Genomic DNA, 26,259 nt, shown 5'->3' on the forward strand with positions numbered 1-26,259 from the left:
ACACTGTAGAATCAGATAGAGAGAGTGGACCGGGTGGACTGAAGGCCTGGTGCAGGTGGACCAGTCACACTGTAGACTCGATATGCATGGTTGTTCTGTTCTGTATGATATGTTACGTGTATGGTATATGTGGTTGGTATTTTGGGGGTATCTCACTAAGCTTTCGGGCTTACAGTTGTGGTTTAATGTTTTTCAGGTACTTCAGGAGACCGTGGCAAGGCGAAGGCGTGATTGTACCGCTCCTCATGTTCTTGTTTTACGATATGGTTCTGGGAATACTCTGATAATAAATGTATTGAAAATCTTTTTGAAATAACTTAATGAAATTGGGTTGTTTTCGAAAAGTTTAAATTGGCTTGAATTTTTAGAGTGTTACAAGTTGGTATCAGAGCCTTGGTTTGAGTGCATTGGAGAAACATTCGTGTGAATCCAGTCTCAAATCAAGGAGAGTTTTCAAAAGAGAATTTAACATGGTTTTAAAAAAAAGAATAAAGGAGGACGCGGAGGTACGATCAGCCGGAGCCAGTAAGTAGCCCCAAAATACCATACAAGTTATTTGTTTATGAGATATGATAGAACAACATGCTAGTACTAGGCTAGGAATCTTCAGGAATTGCATGATAGAATTGCCTGATTATATGATGCCTGCTAGCCTAGGGTTTCCTTGTATGAAATTGACATCATTACTGTAGATATTTAGTGTATGCATCACGACCATATGTAATTAAGATCTTGTAGCTTGAGAATGTTTGATTTGGCCTTATGTTCTGTTCTTGTTTGATTGGGAGCTTAGGGTAGGATTGAATATTCGAAAGTCTAAAGGGTCCATCGTTATGTATGACTAGCATACACTAGTGCTGCAGGAGTTGGTGGAAGTTTCATTGTCGGGTGAGTTGTGGGACCGGTAGGTCAGTATGAGATATTTAGTTTTCCTCTACGAGTGAGGATTTGTTGCTTGTTATGTTAGTTCATCTTTAGGGTGTTGTGGTGATACTTGATGTAAATATGGCTAGGTGTGGAAGGTAGTATGGGCCCGTACTACTGAAAGCAAAGGAGCCATACGCGCATCAAGGAAGTCATAACCCCTAGGGTTGGGTTGGGGGTTGGTTCCTAGGTTTGTGAGAGTTATCTGATGATTGCAGTGTTTGCAGTATGGTGATTACGAGACATGCTGGGAGTGGATCCGGGTCAGGATTGGGAGCCGAAGAGATCAGTCAGGGTGGATCGGTGCCACCCGAGGTCATCAGTCAAATGAGTACGGATGAGTTGGATGCTAGGATTCGCGAGATCCTGCATGATGAGGTTGCTGCTATGTTCCGGGCCGAGTTGTCGGAACTGTTTGGGTCGATCAAGACCGCCATGGTCGAGTATTTTGATGAGCGCTATGCGGCTCTAGCAAAGACAACGGCCGCGGCAGCCGCAATGGTTGTAACAGCGGCAGGGGGAGGAGCCAGTCGGGGTTTCCAGTATCGGGACTTTGATAACACAAAGCCCCTACCTTTGATGGAGTTCAGGATCCGATCGTTGCTATGAGATGGTTGTCTGATGTGGAGGGATGTTTCTTTACGTGCTCATGCCGTGCTGATCAGGGGGTGAGGTGTGCTCTGAACCTGTTGAGGCTCGGGGCAAAGGATTGGTGGAGATTGACTATGGGATCTTTTTCTGATGCGCAGCGGGCTGCGGTTACTTGGGATCAGTTCCAAGACATGTTCAGTACTCGTTATGTTCCACGGGTTGAGAGAGAGAGAGGTTGGCTCAGGAGTTCCTGGAGCTAAAGCAGGATACAGAGTCGGTGACGGAGATCACCAGGATGTTTACTGAGAGGGTGATGTTTTGCCCGGAGTTTGCTTCGGAGTAGGCTCAGATGTCCTGATATCTTAGTATGCTCAAGAGGGATATCAGGCAGTTTGTGTCTACACAGAGGTGCGAGACCTTGCTGGAGTTGCAGGAGGCTGCTCGACGACGTGAGTTAGAGATTGAGTTACAGATAAGGGAACAAAGGCAGGCCCCGACACAGTCGCAGCCAGCGCCAAAACGGTCCAATACCATTGATACTAGGTTGGGAGATCAGAGCAGCCACACTTGTGGAAAGTGCGGGAAGGGTCACACTGGAGTTTGTAGGTCCGGTGGTGCGTGCCGCAAGTAAGGGAAAGACGGGCACTACGCGAGGGATTTTCGTCAGTCAGTCCCAGTTCAGGATATGAGGATTTGCTATCAGTGTCATCAGGTTGATCACATGAGGGCCAACTATCCACAGCTGGTTGGGAGGTCAGTTCAGGCTCCAACACCAGCCACGTTGAGGATTACTAGCGGGGGCTAAGGTGGAGCGGAGCCTCCTAGGGCTCAGGGGTGCGCTTTTCAGCTTATTGCAGAGGAGATCAGGGCAGAGCCAGATGCAGCTGCGGGTATGTTTTCATTTTGTTATCTTGTTATCTTGTGGTTATTGTGGAGTATTGCATATGCTAGTCTTGTTTGCATGATTTATAGTGTTGTATTGTTCTCCTTTTCGTCTGGGTTATCTTTTTGTAGAGGGTTTTATAGCTAGGAGTTGTAGCTAATTAGTATCCAAGGGATGGATGGGCAGGATTGGTTGTGTGGTCTTGTTGTTGGGTATAGCATTTGTGATGTGAGAAGTGTTCAGCTGGGAGTCGGACTCCCTTGGGATTCAAGATGTGCAATATCGGGAGAGCAGTTTTGTGAAGGTTACTCGTTCAGAGGAAAGCAGTTTATGGATAAGGAAGGTATGGGATAGAGATGATTGTTCTAGGCCGGATGAGTCACCGGTATTTGGAGGTCAGTATTCTAAGTAGGGGAGAATTGGAAAATTCTCAGGAGGATCGACAAGTATTTGAATTTGATTAGCTGTTTGGAAGTCAGCGGTGTTTCAGTCAGCTAAGAGTGTGGGCTGGTATAAGTAAGTGGCAGACTAGTGGGGGTAGGAAGCAGACCATGGATTTAGGGTAGATGGTGTTTGATGTTAGGCTTGGGTTTAGGCCATGGAAAGGATTCCGGGATCGGAATGGAGTTAGAGTTCGGAACCCCTTGAAGGCTAGAATAGTATGTTTGGGAGAGATTCCCAGGAAGGATAGTTCGGGATGATATATGATAGTATGTGCGGTCCGGGGAGACTGAAGGCCTATGGGCGTACCAGTCAGGCCGAAGGCTCGGAGAATGGTCCAGACAGGCTGAAGGCCCAGGAGGGCGGTCCAGACATGCTGAAGGTTCCGAGAGTGGTCCAGATAGGCTGAAGGCCTGGTAAGGCGGTCCAGTCATGCTGAAGACTCTGTAAGTGTTAGTGGATAAGGTATGAGGAGATTGAGGAAATGCATCGCCAAGGGTGATAATTGATATAGTCTGGCCCCAAGTACTGATCATGTTAGTGGGAAGCAGTGCACGGAACCGAGAGTCCTTGCGAGCAGATTCAGAATATATGGAAATTCGAGGGTAGCGGTTGCTCTACATGGATAATGTAAAGTGAAGTGTAGCTTAGTGGCACGTGCCGGTGCGGCAAGGGTGAATGAGTGGATCTCCTGGAAAGGAAGGGTATGTAGCTCCGGAAGGAGCGTGGGTACTTCAAAAAAGGAGGAAGTGGAATAAGTGGATTATTGTCAGTGCTTCAGCTACTGGTAGTAGGTACTGGGTTTGTACCAGTGGTATGGAAACACATCCGGGTTGAGTGTCTGTTGAGGTTGCGGAAGGATTTCCGGTGATTATGAACCAGAGGAGTTCAGAAGGGATGCAAGGGTGGAGTCTTGGATTCTCAGTATGATTGTGATTAGGAGGTTATGTATGTAGTGGAAGTTCATCCTAGGGGATGTCTGGAGGTACCGTCAGTGTGTTGGGTTCCCAACCTGAGGATGCTAGATCAGGGTCAACACATTTATGCGATTGCGGAAGAGAACTCATGAGAGTGCTCGGGAGCTGAAAGATGTATCACCCTATCAGCATGAAAAGAGTAGAGTCGAATTCGGAAAGTAAGAAGGATAAGTCCCAACAGTGAACTTGATAAGGTTGTGTTAATCAAGGCAAGGGATAGCAGTTGGTAGCTGTGAGTACTCGGTCAGAACTTGATGGTTCAGGGTATTATCTAGTCTTGCAAGAGGCAAGTGTATATGGAGATCAAGAGTAACAAGTATCGCTATCAGAGGAAAGAGCTGGTGGCCGGCTTGAGATAGTTGATATGAATCGGTAAGAAAGGAGTTGGATCATATTTTTTTGAGATGATAGCAGTGATTGGAAGGATCTGAGTCAATAGAGATCCGAGGTTGCAGTGTAGGGTTAGGGTTATTGGAATTGTGTGCTGCATCAGGCTTCGAGGACGAAGCCTAATTTAAGTGGGGGAGAATTGTAACACCCCGAGCTCAGAAGAGAAAAGTTCAGGATGCTTTGTGTAAATATGGAAGACCGACTCGACGAGTCAAGGGATAGAATCGGCGAGTCGGAGGAGTGACTCAGCGAGTTGGTGCTGGGTGGAGAGAACCTTAATTTTCGGGGTTGTGCTCTATATAAAGAGCCTAACACCTCTTCCCCAGCCTCTTTACCTTCCCTTTGAGTTCCAGAAGCCCTAGATTCGTGTGAGCTTTCCTTTGTGAGTAATTAGAGCCTTGGAGTAGGAAATCTTGGAGGGGAATTGAAGAGAAAGAAGATTTGGAGCAAGGGGATTTGCAGAGATTTGGTTCATTCTCAAGTGGGAGCTTGCATTGGAGGTAAGAGATTTGTTCTTGAGCTTTTGTGCATCTAGATTTATCAATTATTGGGTTTTTGGAGCATAAATGAGGTCTATTTTGGGTTTGGTGTAAGATCTGAGGTTGCTACCTCAGATCTAGGATTGTAATGGTCCAGGAAGCCATAAAGTTCATGCCCAAGAGTTGTCAGTGAAGCCTTCTTGTCCCAAACCGTAGCCCAAGAGTGTTTTATGCTTAGATCTCTTTGGATTCACGTAAAGTTTGCAACTTTACGTGAGGAATAGCTTGTGGAAGGGTAGATTTATGGATTGGAGCTCTAGAATGGCTTAAAAAGCCACTGTATGGGTTAACAACTAGAGGTACTCGGCGAGTCACATGGGTGTACTCGGCGAGTTGGATGAAGATAGTGAAGAACTCGGCGAGTTGGAAGAACAACTTGACGAGTCTGTTGAAGATTGCCTTGGACTCGACGAGTCTGGTCGTGGAATCCAAACCTTTTTGGTTGAGCTGTAAATCGGTGAGTCGAGGGACGACTCGGTGAGTTGAGCAGGAAGTGACTCAAAGTTTGTGGGACTCAACGATTCTTGGGGCGACTCGGCAAGTAGGGTCGCGATATGGGAGTGTTCAGGGCCTAGGGACTCGACGAGTCAGCGGGCTGACTCAGTGAGTAGTGTCAGTCAGGAAGTTTGACTTTGACTGAGGACTTTGACTTTGACCAAGAGTTGACCAGTTGACTTCCAAGGGTATTTTGGTAATTATTGGTATTTATTGAGTTCAGTCATTTGGTATTGATCAGTGGTGGAGTTCGTGTCGGAGGTTGGAGCAGCATGATCTTATCTTTCCAGTCAATAGTTGCGAGGTGAGTTATCCTCACTATATCGATAGGGTCTAAGGCACCAAGGCCGACCCTTTATCGGATTGTAATCCGAGTAGTAGTCGTGATATGTTATTACTTTGCTATGTTGATATCCTGGTAATTAGGATGGTATATGTTATAGACCTGGCTAAGGTAGGTATCCTGGTATGTAGGATGGTATATGTTAGTGACCGGTTAGGTCGGTATCGTGGTTAGGATGTTGCTATGCTATATGATCTGTTAGATCGGTTGATTAGTTGTGAATGGTTATATGCTATATGTTTATGTGCACATGGTTGTTCGACTGGGTTGGGTTGAGGCGGGTCCTGCTTTGTGCGGTAGGCCAACATACCCAGGGCGGACCGGTTAGACCGAAGGCCCAACGAGCGGTTCGGATAGGCTGAAGGCCCCACGAGGGCAGACCAGACGTGCCGAGGCTCAGAGAGTTGACCAAACAGACTGAAGGCCCGATGAGGGCGGACCAGTCATACTGTAGACTTAGAGAGTGGACCAGGTGGACTGAAGGCCCGGTGCGGGCGGACCCGTCACACTGCAGACTCGGATAGAGAGAGTGGACCGAGTGGAATGAAGGCGTGGTGCAGGCGGACCAGTCACACCGTAGACTCGATATGCATGGCTGTTCTGTTCTATATAATATGTTACGTGTATGGTATATGTGGTTGGTATTTTGGGGTATCTCACTAAGATTTCGGGCTTACAGTTGTGGTTTAATGTTTTTCAGGTACTTTAGGAGACTATGGCAAGGCGAAGGTGTGATCGTACCGCTCCTCATGTTCTTGTTTTACGATATGGTTCTGGGAATACTCTGATAATAAATGTATTGAAAAGCTTTTTGTAATAACTTAATGAAATTGGGTTGTTTTCGAAAAGTTTAAATTGGCTTGAATTTTTAGAGTGTTACATTTTGGGTTAAAGCTTTGGATTAGTGAGTCGGTTGGCAACTCGGTGAGTTGGTCAGGATGGATTTAGAGATCGTTGGACTCGACGAGTCTTGGGGCGACTCGGCGAGTTAAGTTGAGTAATGAGAGTTTTCTAGGTATGGGAACTCGGCGAGTTGACGGGGTGACTTGGCAAGTAGAGTCAACCAGGAAGGTTAACTTTGATCGAGGACTTTGACTTTGACCATGAGTTGACCAGTTTGACTCCCAAGGGTGTTGTGGTAATTCTGGTATTTATGGAATTGGTTCTTTGGTAGTGTTCTGAGGTGAAGTTCGTGTTGGTGGTCAGAACAGCTTGGTCTTATATCTTCACTTGGCTATTGAAGGTTAATTATCCTCAGTATATCGACAAGGTCTTCGGCACCAAGGCCGACCCTTTATGGGATGGAAATCCGGGTATTGTTTGTTATGTTATTGCTTTGCTAGACATGTATCATGGTATTTAGGATGACATTATGTTAGTGACTTGGTTAAGGTCGGTACCCGGTATATAGGGTAATGTTATGCTAGGGACCGGTTAGGTCGGAATCCTGGTTAGGATGTTGATATGCTATGTGATCTGATAGATTGTTATCTGGTTAAGGATGTGTTATGTGATTAATTGTTTTATGTGCACATGGTTGTTTGACGGGGGTTTGGTTGAGGCGGGTCCTGCTTTGTGCTGTAGGCCAACATACCCAGGGTGGACCGGATATTCCAGGCCCAAAGAGCGGTCCGGATAAGTTGAAGGCCCCAAGAGGGCAGACCAGACGTGCCGAGGCTCGGAGAGTGGACCAGGCTGACTGAAGTCCCGGTGCGGGCGGACCAATCATACTGTGGACTTAGAGAATGGACCAGGTGGATTGAAGGCCCAGTGCGGGCGGACCAATCACACTATAGACTCGATATACATGGCTAGACTCGGAAGGTGGACCAGGTGGACTGAAGGCCTGGTGCGGCAGACCAGTCCCATAGTAGACCCGATGTGCATGGCTGTCTATTTGCGATATGTTATGAGTATGTTTATGTGTGGCTGGTATTTTGAGGGTAACTCACTAAGCTTTCGGGCTTACAGTTCAGTGTTTTGTTTCAGGTACTTCAGGAGATCATGGCAAGGCAAAGGCGTGATCGTACCGCTTCTCATGTTTTATGATTTATGTGATATGGGTATGGGGAATACTCTCATGTTTAAACTATTTTGAAAACGAATGTATGAACTTAATGGTTTTTGAATGAATTAAAATGTTTTAATTTGGCTCGAATTTTATGGTCCTTACAAGTTGGTATCAGAGCCTTGGTTTGAGTGAATTGGAGGAACATCCGTGTGAATCTAGTCTCAAATCAAGGAGGGATTTTCGAAATGGTTTTCAAAAGGTTTTTCGAAATAAGTAAAGGAGGATGCAGTGGGTACGATCAGCCAGAGCTAGTAAGTAGACCCCAAAATACCATACAAGTTGTTTGATTTTGTGATATGTTAGAACAACATGTTAGTACTAGGCTAGGGATCTTCAGGAATTGCATGATAGAATTTCCTGATTATATGATGCCTGCTAGCCTAGGGTTTCCTTGTATGAAATTGACATCATTAATGTAGTTGCTTAGTGTATGCATCACAGTTATATATAACTAAGATCTTATAGCCTTAGAATGTTTTATTTGGCCTTATGTTATGCTATTGTTTGATTAGGAGCTTAGGGTAGGATCGGATATTCGAAAGTCTATAGGGTCCAGCGTTATGTATGACTAGCATACACTAGTGCTACAAGGTTAGTGGAAGTTTCATGGACGGGAGGGTTGTGTGAGACCGGTAGGTTGGTTATGGGATAGTGGTGCTCCTCTAGGAGTCGAGTGTTCATTATGTATATACTATTGTTAGGGTGTTGTGGTGATACTTGATATAAATATGGGTAGGTGTGGAAGGTAGTATGGGCCCGTACTACTGAAAGCACAGGACCCATACGCGTGCCAAGGAAGTCACAACCCCTAGGGTTTTGTTGGGAGCTGGTTCTCGGGGTTATTATGAGGAATATCTAATATCTTGTTATGTATTTGCGGTATGGCGATTACGAGACGTCTCGGGGCAGGATCTGGTTCGGCATCGGGATCAGGAGAGGGTGGTCAGGACGGACCAGTACTACCCGAGGTCACTGGTCAGATGAGTATGGATGAGTTGGATGCCAGGATTCGTGAGATCCTGCATGATGAGGTTGCTGCTATGTTCTGGGCTGAATTGCCGAAGATGTTTGGGTTGTTCAAGACCACCATGGTTGAGTACTTTGATGAGCCCTATGCAGCTCTCATAGAGGCGGCTACTGCGGCAGCTACAACGGCTGTAACAATGATAATGGGAGGAGCCGGTCGAGGTTTTCAGTATCGGGACTTCGATAATACGAAGCCCCTACTTTTGATGGAGTTCAGGATCTGATCGTTGCTATGAGGTGGTTATCAGACGTGGAGGGTTGTTTATTCACGTGTTCATGCCCTACGGATTAGAGGGTGACATGTGCTCTGAACCTTTTGAGGCTCGGGGCAAAGGATTGGTGGAGGTTGACTACGGGATCTTATTCTGATGTGCAACAGGCTGCGGTTACTTGGGATCAGTTCCGGGAGATGTTCAACACTCGTTATGTTCCACAGGTTGAGAGAGAAAGGTTGGCTTAGGAGTTCCTGGGGCTGAAGCAGGATTCAGAGTCGGTGACGGAGATCACCAAGATGTTCATTGAGAGGGCTATGGTTTCCCTGGACTTTGCTTCGGAGCGGGCTCAGATGTCCAGATATTTGAGTATGCTAAAAAGGGACATCAGACAGTTTGTGTCCTCGCAGAGGTGTGATACCTTGTTAGAGCTGTAGGAGGCCACCAGGCGGCGGGAGTTAGAGATGGAGTTGCAGTTGCAAGAGTAGAGGCAGGCCCCGGTGCAGTCACAGTCGGTGCCAAAACGGTCCAAAACGGTCCGGTGGTCTGTTTTGCAAGTGTGGGAAAGAAGGGCACTATGTGAGGGATTGCTGTCAGTCGATCTCGGCTCAAGATATGAGGATCTGTTATCACTGTCATTAGGTTGGACACTTGAGGGTCAACTGTCCACAACTTGTTGCAAGACCGGTGCAAGCTCTAGCACCGACCACTTTGAGGATTACGGGTGGAGGTCAGGGTGGAGCGGAGTCTCCGAGGGCTCAGGGGCGCGCTTTCCAGCTTACAACAGAGGAGGTCATGGCAGAGCCGGATGAAACTATGGGTATGTTTCCATTTTGATGTGTTGTTATCTTGTTGATTATGTGGTATTGTAAATCTGTTTGCCTTTTGCGCATGATTCATAGTATGTTTGGGATCTTAGTAGTTAGGAGTTGTAGTTGGTTAGCGTTAAGAAGGATTCTTGGTCGAAAGGTAAGGTATATGATCTCGTTGCTTGTAATAGCAACGACGTTGCGAGAAGTGTTCAGTTGAGATTCGAATTTCCTTGGAGTTTGGGATGTACGGTGTCGGGAGAGTGACTTGTGGATGTTACTCACTCCGGAGGGATTTGGTTCCTGGAGTAGAGAGTGAAACTTTATCAATTTATGCCAATAATTATCAGCGGAAGTTAGTAGTGGGTACACGAAGTGGGGAGAATTGGAGAATTCTCCGGTGAAACAACAAGCATCCAGGGTTGGTTAGATGTTTGAATTTATTAGTGTTGTTAGCCGAGAGTGTGGCATGATTGGGGTAAGGGATAGAAAAGTGGGGCAGGGAACAGACCATGGTTTCAGGGAAGGTAGTTGGTCGATGTGAGGCCTAGGTTTGGGCCACGAAAAGGATTCCGGGAACAAAATAGGAGTTCGGAACCCCTAGAGGGCTAGAACAGACTGCATGGGAGAGACTCTCGGGAAGAATGATTCAGGGCGACGTACATCGGTTTTGAGCGGTCCGGATAGACTGAAGTCCGGGAGGCATACCAGTTAGGCGGAAGGCTCGAGGAATGGTCCAGACAGGCTAAAGGCCCAGGAGGGCGGTCCAAACATGCTGAAGGTTCTGAGAGTGGTCCAGATAGGCTGAAGGCCTGGAAAGGCGGTCCAGTCATGCTGAAGACTCTGTATGTGTTAGTGGATCAGTACGAGGAGAATGAGTGAATATGTTGCCATGAAATGGTAATCGATATGGTCTGGCCCCAAGTATTGATCATGGCGTTGGAGTTGGATGGAGGCCGTGCGTGGGCCTAATTAGCATGTGATCGGATTTGGAGTATATGAGAGTTCGAGAATATCAGTTGCTCTATATGGATAGTGTAAAGTGGAGTTAGCACAGTGGCACTTGCAGGTGTGGCAAGGGTTGTTGAGTAGATTTTCTGGAAAGAAAAGGTATGTAGCTCCGGAAGGAGTGTGGGTCCTCTGAAAGGAAGGCAGTAGGGTAAATGGATGATCGAAAGTGCTTCAATTGCTGGTAGTAAGCATTGGGATTGTACCAGATATATGGAAACACATACGGGTTGGATGCCCATTGCGGACTTGCGGTTATGGCAATGTTGGATGATGCGCATGCATGTTTTTAGTATCATTGGAAGAGGAGGATGATAGTGGTGCCAGATTGGAGATTAGGACGAAGAAGGGTGAGATAGCAGGTTAACAGACTCAAGAGTAGTCTGGACTGGTGCTGAGGACCGTATAAGGATAGTACAGTCAGAGGTCGAGGACCTAGAGAACGTGATAGGGAGGTGTGAGTGGGTTGTACTCCGTTGGGTAGAACCGAAGGGTTTGAGGGTGACGCAAGGACAAGATCCTTGGTTCTGAGTATGGTTGTGGTCATGAGCTATGGACGTAGTGGTGTTCCATCCTAGGGATGGATGGACCATCGTAGGCGTGCCTGGTGTTTTTAGCCCGAGGCTGTTTGGGGGCAGGTACGATGTATATGAACATTATAGCTAGGTGTTTAGGAGGGTTGCTCGGAAGTTGTGAATTCTTTCATCATGTCAGCACGGTAAGGGATTCAATCCAGGGAGGAAACGGGATGAGATTCCATCGGTGCAAATTGATAAAGGTGGCGCTAGTTGGGTGAAAGATAGTGAGCTAATACTTGGTCAAGACCCGATGGTTTAGAATGGTATCCAGTTTTCGCAGGTGGCGAATGAATGCGTAAGTCAAAAGTAAGGTAATGTCTTCTGGCGGCATTTGGTCGATGAGTGTTGTTATCAAGAAAGGGAAGCCGGTGGCCGAATTGAAGCGATTATCAGGACCCTGCAAGGGAAGAGATGAATTTTAAGGATTTGATAGCAGTGTTTGAAGGAATCTGGGTCGGTTGAGACCAGTGGATGCATTGTGGGAGTATCAACCGGAAGTTTGTGTTGCTGCAGGCTTTGAGGATGAAGCCTAATTTAAGTGGGGGAGAATTGTAACATCCCAAGTTCAGAAAAAGAAGTGAAGGGTGCTAAGTGTAAATAAAGGAAGGGAATCGACGAGTAGGTATGCTTACTCGCTGAGTCGGAGCGGGTTTGGATCGCGAATCAAGTGACCAACTCCCCGAGTCGGAAGCTGGACTCGACGAGTTGGTGGTGGAATGAGAAAACCCTAATCTTAGGGTTTGCACCCTATTTAAAGGACTTTATGTCCTTCTCCCAGCCTCCTAACCCCCCTGAGAGTTCCAGAAACCCTAACTTTCGTGTGAGACTTCATTTTTGAGGAGATTGGAGCTTGGAAAAGGAAATTGGTGGGAAAGAGCTTGAGGAATTAAAGGCTTGCTGCAAAGGAGTGGTGTAGATCCAGGATCTACTTCAGTGGAGCATATATTGGAGGTAATAATTTGTTGCTTTGGCTCTTTGGTATCTAGATCTATTATCATTTGAAATTTGGGGCACTTTTGGTATGATTAAGAGCTATTTCGAGTTAGACGCTTAGATCTGAGGTTGCTACTTCAGATGTAGGCTTGTGATGGTCCATAATGTCATAAAGTTTCAGCCATTGAGATGTTGGTGAAGCCCCTTTGTCCAAAACCCAAGCCCTAGTGTGTTTTGGGCCTAAATCGCCATGGGTTCACGTAAAGTTTGCAACTTTATCTGAGGGTTAGATTGTAGAAGGGGGGAATCTATGGATTTGAGCCTTTGCATTGCTCGAATAGCTTTTGAATGGGTTGAGAACTGGAGAGACTTGGCGAGTCACATGGGTGTACTCGACGAGTTGTATGAACATGTGCATGGACTTGATGAGTTGGAAGAACAACTTGGCGGGTCTGTTGAAGATTGCATTGGAACTCGGCGAGTCTATTCTTAGACTCGGCGAGTCTGGTCGCAGAACCTAATCTCTTTTGGGTTAAAGCTTTGGATTAGTGAGTCGGTTGGCGACTCGGTGAATTGGTCAGGATGGGAGAGATTGTTGGACTCAATGAGTCTTAGGGCGACTCGGTGAGTTAAGTTGAGTAATAAGAGTTTTCTGGGTATGGGAACTCGGCGAGTTGACGGGGTGACTCGGCAAGTAGAGTCAACCAGGAAGGTTGACTTTGACTGAGGACTTTGTCTTTGACCAAGAGTTGACCAGTTTGATTCCCAAGGGTGTAGTGGTAATTCTAGTATTTATGGAATTGGTTCTTTGGTAGTGTTCTAAGGTGAAGTTCGTGCTGGTGGTCGGAACAGTTTGGTCTTATCTCTTCACTTGGCAATTGAAGGTTAATTATCCTCACTATATCGACAAGGTCTACGGCACCAAGACCGGCCCTTTATCGGATGGAAATCCAGGTATTGTTTGTTATGTTGTTGCTTTGCTAGACCTATATCCTGGTATTTAGGATGGCGTTATGTTAGTGACTTGGTTAAGGTCGGTACCCGGTATATAGGGTAATGTTATGCTAGTGACCGGTTAGGTCGGAATCCTGATTAGGATGTTGATATGCTATGTGATCTGATAAACTGTTGTCTGGTTAAGGATTTGTTATGTGATTTATTGTTTTATGTGCACATGGTTGTATGACGAGGGGTTGGGTTGAGGCGGGTCCTACTTTGTGTTGTAGGGCAACATACCCAGGGCGGATCGGATATTCCAAAGGCCCAACGAGCGGTACGGATAGGCTGAAGGCCCCAAGAGGGTGGACTAGATGTGCCGAGGCTCGGAGAGTGGACCAGGCCGACTGAAGGCCTGGTGCGGGCGGACCAGTCATACTGTAGACTCAGAGAGTGGACCAGGTGGATTAAAGGTCCGATGCGGGCAGACCAATCACACTGTAGACTCGATATATATGGCTAGACTCGGAAGGTGGACAAGGTGGACTGAAGGCCCGGTGCAGCGGACTAGTCCCACAGTAGACCCGATGTACACAACTGTCTATTTGTGATATGTTATGAGTATGTTTATGTGTGGTTCTTATTTTGGGGGTAACTCACTAAGCTTTCGGGCTTACAGTCCAGTGTTTTGTTTCAGGTACTTTAGGAGATCATGGCAATGTAAAGGCATGATCGTACCGCTCCTCATGTTTTATGATTTATGTGATATGGTTCTGGGGAATACTCTGATGTTTAAACTATTTTGAAAATGAATGTATGAACTTAATGGTTTTTGAATGAATTAAAATGTTTCAATTTGGCTCGAATTTTATAGTTGTTACAAATATAGTCATTTTGCATTATCAGTCAAATGAAAATCAAACATCAAGTTTCAATCAGAAGTTAACTCAGTTAGAACTTCTAACCCAGTTAGCAACTATCAAATGACCCCTAAGATAGTTAGTAGAACAACATGGTTGAGTAGAAGATTGATTATGATGTTATAAACAAATGGTGAAAACAAACATCAGCTTCCTCAAAAAACCATCGAGTGGGATGGATATAACAGTGTGCTCTATGGTCGTAACTATTAGGTCCCCTAATGTAATATATTCCATCTTTTAGCTTTTCCTTTCATTTTAATAGATCAACCTACCATGCACCGTCTCCCTTTGTGAACAGGAGCAGAATGGTTGGAAAAATACATATGAAGACAACAAGTTAGGGGTGATTTACATAATCAACCCCATATATTTAATTATTCTCCTTTTAATCACCAAATTAATTCTAAATTAATTCTTGATCAATACTAATTAAATAGTATTATTAATATATTAGAACTTATAGTATATTAATAAACCTTAAGTGTCCTTCCTCTCATTTTGTATATCCAAGTGTCATGATGCCATGCAACCCAAATGGACCATGCCAACCGGGTCAAGTACGTTATAGAAATAGTTATGAACTTAGACACCTAATCTAACAGTCTGCCACTTGGATAAGTCTAATAAATATAAATGCAAGAATGACTTCAGGAACCGATTAGCAATCGTAGCTCTTTCAAAGTCTCGCGGAACTAAAATGTGATGATATGCCATTTAAGATAACTGATCATATAATCCTCTGCTCTCATGATATCAGCCGGACAAATACATGGAACAATGTCTTACTTATTATCCAGCAGTTTGTTTCCCGATTTCCGATTTGTTTGACATAGAACTTAACCAAACACATCAATTTAGTTCTGACCGGGCCCGATACATATGTCAAAAAAAATCATCGAGGGGCCCAGATATTGCTTCTAATCCAAGAAGAAATAGATAAACTTCGACTCATATGCTTGTTCTACTACTTGTTGAATCTGTCACACCCCCGAACCGGGCGGCGGAAACGTTCGGGGGCTGTCGTGACTCAATTGAATACCATAACATTGAATATATATGAAATGTAACAACATTCGTCACCATGCATTAATATAGTACAACCAGTAAAGTTTACATGAAGTACATTGTTTAAACATTTCATTCCCAAAAATAAATTGTTCAGTTCGTTAATAAATAAACTGCAAGCCATCACTGAGTACGATTTCCTTGAATTCACTGGTTACCTGAGAATACAAGTATTTTGAAAAACGTCAACATATGAAATGTTGGTGAGTTCATAAGCGGTATTTGAAGAAAAACAATGTTTCGTATCGTTTGAAAATCACCAGAAAATCCGATATTTTCTGAAAAGAAAAGCTTTTGAAAACGTTTGTGAAGATCCATACGTATGCTTGTTTGTTTCTATACTTGTAAAAATTGTTCATTGAAGTTGTATGCATTTCAAATCTGTATGTATTGAAAACCCTAGGAAAACCCGATGTTTTCCTAATTCCTTGAATTCCATGAAGTCACATTGAAACCATTGCATAGCGCGTAGTGTCAGTCCCAGGCGACGTTGGATTATTTTTGAGCATGATTATTTGCTACAAACATGCATTACACAAACGACTAGTTTATAGCTATACTAACGATCCCGTAGGCGTCGTCCGTATTAATCACGTTATCCAATCGCCCTGACTATGTGTAGTCCCACATCCGAAGAGAAAGAGGACACGAAGACCTCGATGACTCCATTAACCGGTTGGGGATAAAAATGTACGAGGGGTCCCAGACCCGCCTCGCATGAAATGTAGACTTTACTAGCAATACCAAAGGACCCTTGGGGACCAGTAGTATACAAGCCATTGAAAGTCCTTTTACGCTGTGTCAGGTCGGTAAAACCCAACACTTCGTAAGATAGAGGTCTTCGGGCCTTAAGATCAGGTCATTGGGCTAGCTAGGCCCAACAAACAAGATTTTACACTTTTGGGGCCCAAAGATGGTGCGTAGACATCTGTGCACACTCGCATGTATATTGAATTCCCAAACGTTACTTGTATGAATCGTAGTGTCGTAGTGTCGTAGTGTCGTAGCGTCGTAGTGTCGTCGTGTTAGTAGTTTCGGATTTTATTTGTTCGAGACCGAACCAATTCGTTTAACAACGACTTTTGGTATTGTAGTGTATTGTATTTCGTCGATAGTCGCGGTGCCATTATTTGATCAAATTGCATGTATTGAATAAGCCTTGGAAGTTTTCTGTTTTCAGCCCCTCATTGTTTGTAAAATTTACTTTTTCAACCCCTTAATTAAATAATTTTCCAGTTTGGTCCTTAAATCATTTTTCTTGACATTTTAACACCAAAAATTATTGAAATTGATATTTTTCAGCATATTTTTCAATGAAAACAGTTTAAGTCCCTAAAATTTCAGTTTTCTCGGTTATAACCCTTCTTTTTCGCAATTTTGACAATTTTGGCCCAAATTGTAAAATTTTTGCAACTTTGGTCCTTTTTAAATTTAAAAAAAACATTTTAAACCTTTGAAAAGGACTTGGAACACTTATAGTCCACTGTTTTACAGAAAAACACAGTTTTGGCCCTCCAAAACAGAAAATCTCGCATAATGGGCCTCATTGGGCCGAAAATGTCATTTTTAGCCCATTAAGCTTGAAATTTATGTTTTTAATCCTCTAAATGAGTATATTTCCAGACATTGTTTTATTGAAACTGTTTTGACACACCTCACCCATCAGAATTCGTGATATGTCAATTTGGGCCCTTAATTTTTGTATTTTTCACATTTTTGGTCCAAAAATTGTGTTTTTAGCCCAAAGAAATTGTTACTAAGCCATTTAGCTATTTTTCTAGAAACACTTTGTATGTAGAAATATATTTGATGCTAAAATCATTTAACATAAGGTATATCTCGATTTTTGAGGGGTTTTATGACTAGATCCAACATTATAACACACAAAAGCACACATATAAGCATGGAAATCATACAAGGCATACAAAACACATATAGATCTACACTTTCACTTGTATTCCCCCCCCACAAAACTCATAAAAACAGAAAATAGGGGGTATGAAGCTCACCTTAGTGTGGTTTCGGTTTTGAAGAGAAAATGGAAGGAAAAATGAAGTGATTTTCGGCCTTAGCACCTTTCCTTGGTAGGTCTCGAGTTTGGTGACTTCTAAGATGCATGATCACAAGTTGGAATAGATTTAGGAGAGATTTTTGATGGAATGAAATAGCTAGATCATGTATATAAGTAAATACTTACCTAAGATGATGATTAGCTTGAAAGATCCTCTTGAAAGCTTCTTAGAATCTCGAAATTATGGAGAGGAAAGGAGAGAGTTTCTTTGAGAGAAGAATGAGTAAATTTTTTTGTGTGTGTGTTTGAATGTGGCCGAGAGTGAGAGAGAGGAGAGAAGAGGAGTGATCTTTGAAGTGATATGTGCTTGGAAGTATGAGTTCCATGCATAGATACCCTTTGGTTAATAATGAGGTGGCATGCATTGGGCCGAGAATTTGGAAGGGAAAAGGAAAAATTTGGGCCTTTGCCCCTAAGCTGAATATTAGAGTTAATCTTGGGTATGTTTTAAGTCTAAAGGAATGTGGTAGGATTTTTTTTATATTTTTATTGGACTAGTTTAGGTTATTCATGTATCAAGGCTTTTAATTCATTTCATTCTAGGCCCAACATGGCCCAAAATGTTGAAATAAATTAGTGTGGGTCCAATTAGAGCCCAATTAGGGTTCTAAGCCCATGATAGTCTAATTGGAAGCTTATTGGTCCATTTGGATCCAATAAGGGAGTCCTAGTCCAAAATGGAATTAAACAAGGACTTCTAGGGTCTCCAATTGTTTGATGACTATTTGTAGTACTTGTATGATGTATTTGATTGAAGTTTTGAAGTCATAATCATAGGTGTTACACATGTTCTTAAGTTTTTGATTCACATTAACTTGAGTGTATAGATTACATGACACAAAATTTTCAGTTGTGACAGAATCATACACAACGGCACATTTTATAACATCGAGTTACCAATCCGTTGTTGTGCAATCAATGTATAACAATTCATATCTCTAAGTCTGAAGACTTATATGATATTACCATCACACAATCACTCAAGATAAATTCCATGAAGTGATACAAGTGAGCGTGGGTTGAATCTAATACTCAGAACTTATGAGCACTCATGAATGTTGTAGCAACTCTTGCTATGTCCAACACCTTAGACATCTACAAGCCAACTTCATGAGAGTCTTGATTCATACCTACTTCCAACATATGACTGAATGTGGAGAATTTGAATAATATGATATACCATAACATAGTTATTCTTGGAAGTCAAAACATGAAAAATGAAATGATAGTAAACGATTGACAAAATATAGCAACACTTTATTCATAAATAAACAATAACTTTTATTTATCATCAAATGTCAATTACACTTTATAAATTTCAAAAACTATCTAATTTCTAAAACTAATATCATCCTTTATCCCTATGCGCCTCACATGCTAAATATGCTTAACCCTACTCAGTCCCTTCGTGAGGGGATCTGCTGGGTTCTCATCTGATGATACCCTCTTTTCCACGAGGAGTCCTTCTTCTATTCGATGTATGATGAAATGGTATTTTCTGTCGATGTGTCTGGATCTTCCGTGATCCCTTGGTTCCTTGGCTAAGGTAACTGCACTTTCACTATCACAAAAAGTCTGCATAGGCTCCTTTCTAGCTGGTACAACTCCAAGGTCTCCAATGAAGTTCTTTAGCCATATAGCCTCCTTTGCTGCCTCGCTTGCTGCTATATACTCTGATTCTTAAGTTGAATCAGACACCTTCTCCTACTTGGAACTTTTCCAAATAATTGCTCCTCAGTTTAAGGTAAAGACCCAACCTGACTGAGAGCGGAAATTATCGCTATCAGTGTAGAAACTAGCATCACTATACCCTACTACTCTCAAGTCATCACTCCCACCGAGGGTAAGGACCCAATCCTTAGTCCTCCACAGGTACTTGAGAATGTTCTTTACCACAATCCAATGAGCCTTGTCAAGGTTCCCATGATATCTGCTGACCATGCTCAAGGAAAAGGCCACATCAGGATGACTACAAGTCAGAGCATACATGATTGAGCCTACAGCGGAAGCATACAATACTCGACTCATCTCAGCTATCTCAACCTCTATACTCGGGAACTGAGTCTTACTCAGTTTGGCGATACTCTGGATTGGTAACTCTCCCTTCTTGGAATCCTACATGCTGAACCTCTTCAACACCTTATCAAAGTAGGTACCCTGACTAAGTCTAATTAGTCTCTTACCCTTGTCTCTCAAAGTCCTTATCCCTAGGATATAGGTAGCTTCTCCAAGGTCCTTCATATGAAAACACTTCCCAAGCTAGGACTTCACTTCCTGCAGAGTTGGGATGTCATTTCCTATGAGTAGTATGTCATCCACATACAATACCAAAAAGCTAACTATACTCCCACTAGCCTTTACATATACACAAGATTCATCTTCACTCCTCGAAAAGCCAAACTGTTTCACTTTCTCATCGAAAAAAAGAATCCATCTGCGAGGTGCTTGTTTCAATCCATAGATGGATTTCTCAAACTTACACACTTTATTAAGGTACTCAGTATGGCCAAAACCCTATGGATGACTCATGTAAACATCCTCAGCCAACCTTCCATTAAGGAAAGCGGTTTTGACATCTATTTGCCATATTTCACAATCATGAAATGCAGTAATGGCTAACATAACCCTAATAGACTTAATCTTTGCTACTGGTGAAAAGGTCTCATCATAATCAACTCTCGGAGTTTGAGAAAAGCCCTTTGCATCGACTGTTTTACGACCTGGTACATTCTCAACCAAGTTCCAAACTTGATTGTCATACATGGACTGTATCTTGCTGTCCATAACCTCTTTCCATTTGGCAGCCTCAGGGTCTGCCATGGCTTCCATGTAGCTGTTAGGTTCATCCAAACTTACTAGTGTGTTATCAATGATAAGTGTATCACCTTCCACAGTAATATGGAAACCATAGTAATGCTCAGGTGCATTCCTAACTCTCGTGGAACGCCTCATAGGTACAGACTCGTAGGTACAGACTCGTCAGTCGGATCAATAGGAGTTTCCTCCTCCGGTTGATTGCTAGGGTTTGAGGTTCCTTCACCACTTGACTCTTGAATTTATTCATTTTTCAATTTGCCTCCCACTGTTTCCTTGGCTTATGAACTCTCTCTCTCTCTCTCTCTCTCTCTCTCTCTCTCAAGACTCCTCTCCTTGCTACAAAGACCACGTTATCACTGGGTCTGTAGAAGAGGTAACCAAAGGATTTCTACGTGTAGACGATGAAAATACACCTCTCATTTCGAGGTTTGAGCTTATCATGAGTCTCGCGCCTCATGAATGCCTCACAACCCCAAATCTTGATGTGGTTAAGATTGGGAACTTTTCCAGTCCACGTCTCGTGAGGTGTTTTGACAACCTTCCTTGTAGGGACTAGATTAAGGATATAGGGAACAGTCTCTAAGGCATACCCCCAAAATGAGATTGGTAGCAAAGCTTGACTCATCATGGAACAAACCATGTACAACAAGGTTCGATTACGCCTCTCAGCCACACCATTAGGCTGTGGTGTTCTGGGAGGTGTCAGTTGTGAGACAATCCCACATTCCTTAATATATTCAAGGAACTCTGTACTAAGATACTCACCACCTCGATCTGATCGAAGCATCTTAATGTTCCTGCCCAAGTGATTCTCCACTTCTTATTTAAACTCCTTGAACTTTTCAAAGGTTTTTGAGTTATGCTTGATTAAGTAGACATCCATATCTACTATAATCCTTAGTAAAAGTCACATAGAAGCGGTTAGCATCCCTTGTGGCGGTTTTGAAGGGTCCACACACATCAGTATGTATGAGATCCAACAAACCCTCACCCCTAGCACAAGTACACTACTAGAAAAACAGCCTTTTACGATGCTCATTGCGCGTCGTAAAAGGCTCAGACAACGCGCAAATGCGCGTCAAGGAAGGCCCTGTCATAAAGAGAGACGACGCACTTTTGCTCGTCGTCTATAGACGACGCGCATTTACGACGCTCATTTACGATGCGCAATTACGACGCGCGTTTACGACACTCAATGCGTATAAAGGAAGGCCCTGTCATAAAGGAAGAAGACACGCATTCGCGTGTCGTAACCTTACGACGCGCGTGTTAATGACATGCAATGCGTATCAAGAAAGCCCCTATCAAGAAAGGCCATGTCATAAATGAAGATGACACACATTTTTGTGTATCATAATTTTAAATGTTTAAAAAAAAGATATTATTTATAAATTTACTTATTTTCAAATTAAATTTGTATTTAATGTTTCATAATAGAAAATAAAATGTCATCTACAAAAAATAGAATCCATTGCATAAATTTAATGTCATACAATTCTATTTCTTACAATATATAAATTTGCATCTAATCTACTATGTACATCAAATTCCAACTAAGTAAAGTTGCATCTTGCCTTTCATAATTCTTTAAGACTAGTGCTCCAAACAGATGATTATATGGATAAGCAGTTGTACATTGGCCCATCTCACTCTATAATGACTTAGCCAAATTCAACTCCAAGTCTTTACTGCATTTTGCTGATAATGCTGCAAGATTTAAATCAAGTGGCTTCATATTCCTTTCTTCCATCAACTTTACCTGATGCACAAAATACACAAAAACAAAAAAAAACATAGTAGAGGAAGGGGCAATTTGGGAAAATGTGAGGGGTATAATATAATAAGAATGCAAATACTTAATACCATTTTCATGCCATCATGGAAACCTATTGTCACTACTAGAAAGTAGAAACTAACTAACTCAGTTTTTTTATCGGTTATGATTGTATCTATATAACCTAATACTACATTGCTATTAAAGAACAGCTTAAAGGTGGAGTTCAATCTCTCCTATGTCTACTTGTTGCATAGACTTTGAGATGTCATCCACAAAGAACGGTATGCTGCATCATACTCAAATACATATCCCCATTTTAGACGATTTTGCCCCTACAAAGATTTTTTTTTCAAGTCTTGAGATATTTACCTGGAGTCGTCATCTAAAAAGAATGAGCTGCTGACTGCATTGTTTGAGTCCACTTTCATCATGACTCTCATATTTGAAATGACCTAATTATGAAATCGCCTTTAGGATTTAAGTTTTTTATGAGATGGAATTCATATTTGTTATGTGAGTAGTAACTTACTTCTAATGAAACACTGTGGGTCCCGTATTTGTCATCCCAATACATGGTGCTGATTCTGTATAGCTATTGCATGTTAAGCATTTGCATAAATGACGAAAATGCACAATCTTGAATATAATAAAAGAGAAAAACAAAATTAAAATATTTATGACTATTAAAATAAATTTTCTTACAGGACGAAGTTCATTGGTAATTTCATTCAAAGTCTTCTTGGGCTTTTGATGTACAACCAAGAATCCAATTGGTTGTCTCATATGCTTCAACTCATCCCATGCGGTCCCCGCATACTGTAAATAAATCAAATATTATTTACTACAAAATCAATTTTTTTAAAATATATAAAAAGTTCTTACTTCCTCAGTTTCATAATAACAACATTATTATAATTCAACCAATCCTCACTTTAAATATTCACCATCACTAAACAAGCAACACTCACGTCTCATCAAAAAACTTCCACAAAAAAAAATCATCAACATTTTTATTAAAAAAAGAGTTGATATACAATATAAACATATTTTATGCAATTTACCTGTTGAATAGCTAAACGTTGATGAACGAAAGTATCTGTGTGAGTACTTTGCGCACCAAAAATGGAGGTACCTAAATAAGTAAAAATACATAAACAGTCAAGTAGTTTTTTTATTCTGATAAATTATAATGATACATGAATCTAAGCAGCATCCTTTTATAACAGCTAGAAAAATGTCTTCCTAAATACTAACTGTCAAAATAACTCTGATACAGACTTCCATGTTCATGTGGATCCACATTAGCTGCTTCATCCTACAGCCAGATCAATTTATGTTAGCAAGCTTCAACATTTATGGACTTTTGGATTTTAAAGATGAATCATTAACACATACAGGTTCTGATGAATTTAAGTTGCAGTTGCTAGGTGAAGCTGATGCATTGCATACAAGAATCTCTGCTTCAGGGACATCATTAACATCTGGTGCAGCTAAATTAATTCCAGATCCTAAATGACATACATGAAGTTCTTGGATAACACTAATAGCATCAACTGAATCAGGCATTGCCTCATCTTCAATTTTTTCTAAATCGGGTTTAGGGAATTGTTCTGCAAAAAGTAACATCATATGAATAAGGTACCAATTTGGGGTTTGTGTCAAGGACTTTAGTCCTAAAGGCAACGCCTTCCAAGGATATGGGAACAAGTTTGACTTCAACAAGACGTAAGAAAGCCGTTTTCTCAGCCACCTGAACACAAAAGGTAGTGTGGTATAAGAAGAAAAAAGAATGATGTCATTGAACGTGAGTTTCTTATACCTTCTGCCAGTCAACAAAGTCAATGAGTTCAGGGTCCATGGTTTCTTTTGCAGCTATTTGAAGTATTTTTCCCCATCTTGTTTCTCAAACCCGCATGATCAGAAGGGGAATTCTTGAATGGAATCAAAAATTCATTAACTATAACAATTATTTAACTATAACTAAACTTTTATTATACTTCAAATGATTACAAAACAAGTAAGCAACAAGACTGAGAAAAATGTTTCAAAAAAAAAGTTGAAAATTATATTGCATGGGACAGGGGCATTTTAGGCATGAGAGAGCTTGATGATTTCCCAAATGCCCCTGATTCTCTTTACTTGATGATTTCCCAAATGCCCCTGATTCTCTTTATTGTGAACATATAATTCGATAACTTATAATTCAAAACAAACCAATTAGCATAAAGAGAGAGCTTACCGCCGGTGGAGTACTTACATTTAACATAGAACAAAGATTTCAAGAAAATAGATTTAAAAAAAGATTCAAATCATATCTCAACTTCAGATTTCAGCATGAGATTTTAGCAAATATATTTCAGGAAGTATGTTTGTTTCAACAGTTCATTAGTAAACATTTCAACACAAAAAATTAAAGGCAGCAAAAAGAATTCAACTAGTATGTTTTATCAAGAAGAAAATTCCAGCAGAGCACCATAAGATTGACCAGCATAAAAACGATTCAAACAGACAAGTATCTATTGCATCAAGAAAATATAATTATTCAAAATCAACGACCAATCAGTTTCTATTGAAGCATATATACATACAATTTGGAAACAAATCAGTCAAACCTACATACATTTAGTCCATAGCTCCAAGTCTAGAATCTTTTTATTTGGATTTTTCATGTTGGGGAAAAGGAATACCTGTAAACAACCCATTTCATATCAATACAGATCATTGACCTAGGATTTCATTGTAGATGGTGAGCATGAAGGAAGATTTATGGGTACGAATTTATCATCACCAAGTAAAAAATACGCAGATAGAAGACATGAATTAGCCCATCTCCAAAACGAAGGATTTATGCTAACGGGTTCAGGTTTAGGTCCAAGTCTTCATCTTGTAGCGGTGGATGCAGGGGTGGCTGAGCAGTGGTGGTCCAGGTTGAGTTCGTCAGTTCAAAGAGAGGGGATAATCAAATTCCTGTAATTGATGCGAAGGGAACAAATAAAAAAAAATCTTTGTTTTGCCCCTGGACAATAAAAAGGGTTAGATACAATTAGTGGCATAAAGGGAACAAATCAAAAAACATGTAACCTGTAAGATGTGAGCAAGTTACAAGAACTTTCTCTCTGTTTCTAAACCCTGGAGTGGTTATAGAGTCTTGTGTGTTTTCCAACTAGTCGTTCCAACCAATAAGAGTCCTTTTAGTTCTCTCATGCGCCGTTTCATCCTTATTTGCCACCGAAACCTCTACTTTGGTGTGTTTTCGTAGGAGAAAGTTAGCGGGAAAATGAATGAAAGGGGAGATGATGAAAAAGATCTTGATGTTTGAGAATTTTGGGTGCGCGAAAGAATTTTGGGTGGGAATGAACCCTAAATCTCCAAGGTGGGGTTTTCTACTTTTTTGGGTTTTCTAATCGAAGTAGGGAGATCGATCGCCTTTTTCAGAGTGAAAATCTGGTGGAGGATAGAGATAAGAGAAAACCTGGTGGAGAAGGAGAGACGAGAAGGTTGAGGTTTCGATTAGGGGTTGTTCAACAGGTAGCTTCGATTGACGGTTGATGAGTCGTAGTTGTTGATCAGCACTACAATCGAAAGGAGTTGCAGTCACTGAACCATTTAACGTGAGGATCAGGTTTGAGACTAGAAGAGGCAACGAGGATTAGAGGTAGTGGATGTGGGTTAGGGTGGAGACGAGGGAGAAGAAGGCGGGGGTTTAAAAAATTTGGGGATTTCATTTTCCCTCTAAGGAGAAGTGAGAAGCGCGTTTCTTAAAAAAATATAAAACGACATTCATAGACGACGCACCTTTTAGCTAAAGTGCCCTCTGTGTTTTTTTATTTTTTTACATTAGACACTAATTTAAGGGCACGCAATAATGCACGACCTAAATCCTTAAATTTTTTGAAGAGATGACACTTTTTTAACGTTACTCTCTTTTGCGTAACATATATCTCCGAGTGTCGTTGTTTGCGCATCGTAAAAGGGTCTTTTTCTTGTAGTGGTACCAATGAAGGGTGACTTTGTTATTTTCCCAAGCAAACAAGATTCACAACTATCATCCGAATTTAGGTCAAATGACTCCAAGACTCCATACTTTTGGAGTTGGCCTATGCGTTTCTTGCTCACATGTCCAAGACGACAATGCCATAATGATGCTTTATCCAATTTAGTGGATGACTCGATACACAACACATTATTTCCTATGTTATCAACAACCAACACAGTTTCATATACACCATCACAAGGTAATGCTTTAAAATAAAGAACATTATTAAAGAAAGTATTAATACCACCACATTCATTATCAAATGAAAAGGTAAAGCCTTGTTTGTACAAACCATGAAAGGAAATAATATTTCTCGCCATTTCAGACGAGTAATAACATTTATTCAAATCTAATGTTAACCCACTACTTAGCAACAAAGACTAAACTCCAATCTTGGTGACTGGTGAAACTTTC

The 26,259-nt window shown here is 41.9% G+C and overlaps 2 long non-coding RNA genes across 3 annotated transcripts; both read right to left on the reverse strand.

Moving 5' to 3' along the window:
• Positions 1–21,542: 21,542 nt before the first annotated feature.
• Positions 21,543–22,989, reverse strand: LOC145003329 (uncharacterized). Its single transcript, XR_013661921.1, has 5 exons — positions 22,871–22,989; positions 22,512–22,625; positions 22,339–22,393; positions 22,179–22,261; positions 21,543–21,791 (listed from the first exon to the last, which is right to left on the reverse strand). It is a non-coding gene; the product is annotated as an uncharacterized LOC145003329 (long non-coding RNA).
• Positions 22,990–23,061: 72 nt separating this feature from the next.
• Positions 23,062–25,414, reverse strand: LOC145002103 (uncharacterized). 2 transcript variants are annotated; one of them, XR_013661806.1, is made up of 4 exons: positions 24,497–25,414; positions 23,629–23,740; positions 23,205–23,559; positions 23,062–23,124 (listed from the first exon to the last, which is right to left on the reverse strand). It is a non-coding gene; the product is annotated as an uncharacterized LOC145002103 (long non-coding RNA). The 2 variants fall into 2 exon arrangements; XR_013661805.1 differs by having other exon boundaries at positions 23,205–23,740.
• Between the last annotated feature and the right edge of the window lie 845 nt (positions 25,415–26,259).

This window comes from Lactuca saligna, chromosome 6 (assembly GCF_052625555.1).
Source record: "Lactuca saligna cultivar CGN05327 chromosome 6, ASM5262555v1, whole genome shotgun sequence".
Classification (NCBI taxonomy): Eukaryota; Viridiplantae; Streptophyta; class Magnoliopsida; order Asterales; family Asteraceae; genus Lactuca; species Lactuca saligna.